This window comes from Triticum urartu, chromosome 1A (genome assembly GCF_056163025.1).
Source record: "Triticum urartu cultivar PI428250 chromosome 1A, HENAU_Tu73, whole genome shotgun sequence".
Taxonomy (NCBI): domain Eukaryota; kingdom Viridiplantae; phylum Streptophyta; class Magnoliopsida; order Poales; family Poaceae; genus Triticum; species Triticum urartu.
Genome location: NC_141873.1, coordinates 565,990,059 through 565,994,668, shown reverse-complemented (window position 1 = coordinate 565,994,668; position 4,610 = coordinate 565,990,059). Strand labels below are relative to the sequence as shown.

The 4,610-nt window shown below is 48.9% G+C and overlaps 1 pseudogene; it reads left to right on the top strand.

The window, feature by feature from the left end:
- The first annotated feature begins 311 nt into the window (after window positions 1-311).
- Window positions 312-1,861, top strand: LOC147992818 (F-box/LRR-repeat protein At3g26922-like; annotated as a pseudogene).
- The last annotated feature ends 2,749 nt before the right edge of the window (window positions 1,862-4,610 follow it).

The following is a 4,610-nucleotide window of genomic DNA, read 5'->3' as shown; positions in this document are numbered from 1 at the left end:
ATGGCTGCATGCATTGTTCAGATGCAGAGGCCGGGGACAAGCCTCCTTTTCAAAAAAAAAAAGATGGGATGGCTGACTGTCGCCGGGCTCCCACTCCAGTCGACTGCAAGTCCAAGATATCTGCAGCTGATGGTGATCTCATCACCGAGAGAAACTCCGATCCATCTTGATATTCGAAAGCAACTCGGATCGTACACCCAGCCCACGCAAAAGATATTATAAAAACCCACGCCACAGAAAACACAAACAGGCAAAAACCCTCGTGTCCGTCCTTCACGTTCACCTGTTATTGGCTAGATCAGACCACGCACATGGCGATGGATCGTGCCGATTTCATCAGCAACCTCCCTGAAGAGGTCCTCGGCACCATCGTGTCCCTCCTCCCAACAAACGAAGCTTGCCGCACGCAGGCGCTCTCCCGCCAGTGGCGCTCCATATCTGGCGCTCCGCGCCACTTAACGTGGACGACGAAATACCCGAAAACACGATCTCCCACATCCTCTCCAGCCACCTCGGCCCAGTCCGCCGCATCTCTATCACCATCGAGCCCCTCTCCTACCGCTACCGCCACGGCGACGCCGGCGACACAAGGGTGGACGGCTGGTTCTGCTCCGGTGGCCTCGCCTACCTCCAGGAGCTCCGGCTCGTCTACAATAGTAACAGCAACGGCAGCGATGTGCTTCCGCCGTCCGTGTTCCGCCGCGCGCCCGCGCATCGTGTGGCCGGGTTCAGCCGCTGCCGTCTCCCGCCCAACCTAGCGGTGGACTTCCCGCTCCTCCAGCAGCTCACCATGTACAGGGTCATCCTGACGGAGGAGACTCTCGGCACCGTGCTCGCCGGCTGCCATGCGTTGGAGAGCCTTCTGCTGTGGGAGACCGTGGGCTCTCCCCGCCTTCACATCAGTTCCCCTACTCTCCGGAGCATCGGCTTCTATGCCCTTACAAATAGACGACTGGATGCATATTCTCGCTTTGTCAAAGTCCAAGAGCTCATAATTGATGACGCCCCCTGCCTGGAGAGATTGCTTCCACTCAACTATGGCCCAGGAACCATCCGGGTAATTCGGGCTCCTAAACTGGAGGTACTGGGTCCATTGAGCAAAGCAATATCAGAACTCCACCTTGGAACAACAGTATTTCAGGTATGTGTAGCTAGCTTGAAATTTTCGAGCCACGCACACACATATATTGCTCACATCACATACAGGCTGATATATGTTCTTTTTTTGGGTAGAAACTGATCGCCATTAGCTTAAGAACCACAATTCACACGGTGAAAGTTTTGGCTCTCGATCATGTCGGCTCTGATTTGGATGTTGTTCTTGGCTTCCTCAAGTGCTTCCCCTATTTGGAGAGGCTATATCTCGCCGTGAGTGCTCATATTTGCTAGCTTGATTAAAGTGTCAATATATATTGTTGTCAAGCTATTAGTAATTGTTTTCTATTGTTTTTATTCCTATAACCAGCTGGACCCACTGGAGAAAATAAAAACTGGGAGCATCTATGCTTCACTGGCAGATCCAGTTGAGTGTCTTGAGCACCATCTAAAAAAAGCCGCATTGAAGTTCTACCAGGGCAATCCTCTACAGGCTGATTTTGCTAGGTTCATTATTATGAATGCCAAAGTGCTGGAGATAATGGAATTCGGACTCGTTGAGGAGTCATTCAATGGTTGCGACAAGGACAAGTGGAGGGTGAGTCAAATCGAGCTGCTACAATTCGAAGACAGAGCTTCTCATGATGCTCGATTTGTATTCAAGAAGTTTGCGAGTACTACTTGGATAGATAACAATGATCTCCATGATCTGTCATTGGTTAACCTGTTCGACGCCTCCTTCTTGGATGGATATGATACCTTTTGATAACGTATCCTTGTGCCATGTTCGGAGACCTCTACGAGGTGATCTACTTCATGCAGATATAGAATGAAAAATGTGTGTCCCAAAGGTCGTGTCTGAGCTCCAGCTTCGAATATGTACACCATATTACCATTCTGAAATGAAACCACATCCGAGGTATACATGCTACTATTAACATTCAACCACTTCTGTTAGAAATAATTAATTGGATCAATGATGAACTAGTTGTCTTTTAGCCATATATTCTTTCAATTTCATTCTCTCGTCCTGACAGGTCTGACCCACTCCTTAAAACGGAGACAAAACCAAAGAAATAATAAGCTGCACAGGTAAATAAACCGGAAAGAGAACCAGCGCCAAATAAAAAACTGTCTACGTGGCATGCCAAGTCAACACAAAATCGAGTAAAAATTCGCTCAGGGTTAAAAATGTGGCACACAGCAATTAATTGCGGTATAATTGAGGAAGTAACTCCTTTTTTAGTGGAACAAGTGGTGCTACTCTTTCCTAAATAAAAATGCAAACTCTTTTTTGTTAAGAGAAAAAAAACTAAACTCTTGTTTCTAGAGATGCACGTGAATAATTCTGCTTGCTTTTTCTTAGCATATGATAATTCTACTTCCTTTGGAAGTCTTATTCAACATGAATATGTGAACAATGAACGTGCCGGAACTATCTCGCGGTTCGAAAGCAAGATAAGAACCCAGGCCACTAGTAGAAAACAGGGCTATGGTCCAGGCTGGCTCAGCCCATTAGTCCCGGTTCAGTGTAGAACCGGGACCAATGTGGGCATTGGTCCCGGTTCGTGAGCCCAGGGGGCTGGCCGGGCCACGTGGGCCATTGGTCCCGGTTCGTCTGGACCTTTTGGTCCCGGTTGGTGGGACGAACCGGGACCAATGGGCCTCGCTCCTGGCCCACCACCATTGGTCCCGGTTGGTGGCTTGAACCGGGACCAAAGGCTCCCCTTTAGTCCCGGTTCATGCCACCAACCGGGACCAATGAGGTGCCTATATATACCCCCTCGCGCAAGAGCAGAGCACAGTGCTCTGTTTTTCCTGGCCGAGGGGGAGAGGGCTTTGTGGTGCTCTAGCTCACCTCCTATGCACATGAGGTGTTCGATGGAATGCCCGAGCCACACTACTTAAGCTTTCTCCTCTCGAAGCTCGACCTCCAAGCTCCATTTTCCTCGAGATTTGTACACTTCTATTAATTTGGACACTTAATTATATATAATGCACGTAGATGAACCGGCAATGGATGTACGGTGACAGACACACCCGCGAGTACATTAAGGGCGTGCATGAGTTTCTCGATGCGGCTGAGGCAAACAAGCAGAATGGTTTTATGTGTTGTCCATGCACTGAATGTGGGAATACGAGGTCTTACTCTAACCGGAAAATCCTTCACTCCCACCTGCTTTACAAGGGTTTCATGCCACACTATAATGTTTGGACGAGGCACGGAGAAATAGGGGTTATGATGGAAGACGGCGAAGAAGAAGAGTACGATGACAACTATGTGCCCCCTGAATACGGTGATGCTGCAACGGGGGGAGCTGGTGAAGATCAAGAGGAACCAGACGATGTGCCCAATGATGCTGCCACGGGTGAAGCTGCTGAAGATCAAGAGGAACCAGACGATGTGCCCGATGATGATGATCTCCGCCGGGTCATTGTCGATGCAAGGACGCAATGCATTAGTCAAAAGGAGAAGCTGAAGTTCGATCGCATGTTAGAGGATCACAAAAAAGGGTTATACCCCAATTGCGAAGATGGCAACACAAAGCTCGGTACCGTACTGGAATTGCTGCAGTGGAAGGCAGAGAATGCTGTGGCTGACAAAGGATTTGAGAAGCTACTGAAAATATTGAAGAAGAAGCTTCCAAAGGATAACGAATTGCCCGACAGTACATACGCAGCAAAGAAGGTCGTATGCCCTCTAGGATTGGAGGTGGAGAAGATACATGCATGCCCTAATGACTGCATCCTCTACCGCGGTGCATACAAGGATCTGAACGCATGCCCGGTATGCGGTGCGTTGCGGTATAAGATCAGACGAGATGACCCTGGTGATGTTGACGGCGAGCCCCTCAGGAAGAGGGTTCCTGCGAAGGTGATGTGGTATGCTCCTATAATACCACGGTTGAAACGTCTGTTCAGAAACGAAGAGCATGCCAAGTTGATGCGATGGCACAGGGAGAACCGAAAGAAAGATGGGAAGTTGAGAGCACCCGCTGATGGGTCGCAGTGGAGAAAAATCGAGAGAAAGTACTGGGATGAGTTTGCAAAGGACCCAAGGAATGTATGGTTTGCTTTAAGCGCGGATGGCATTAATCCTTTCGGGGAGCAGAGCAGCAATCACAACACCTGGCCCGTGACTCTATGTATGTATAACCTTCCTCCTTGGATGTGCATGAAGCGGAAGTTCATTATGATGCCAGTTCTCATCCAAGGCCCTAAGCAACCCGGCAACGAAATTGATGTGTACCTAAGGCCATTAGTTGAAGAACTTTTACAGCTGTGGAATGGAAACGGTGTACGTACGTGGGATGAGCACAGACAGGAGGAATTTAACCTTAAGGCGTTGCTGTTCGTGACCATCAACGATTGGCCCGCTCTCAGTAACCTTTCAAGACAAACAAACAAAGGATACCACGCATGCACGCACTGTTTAGATGACACTGAAAGTATATACCTGGAAAAATGCAGGAAGAATGTGTACTTGGGCCATCGTCGATTTCTTCCGACCAACC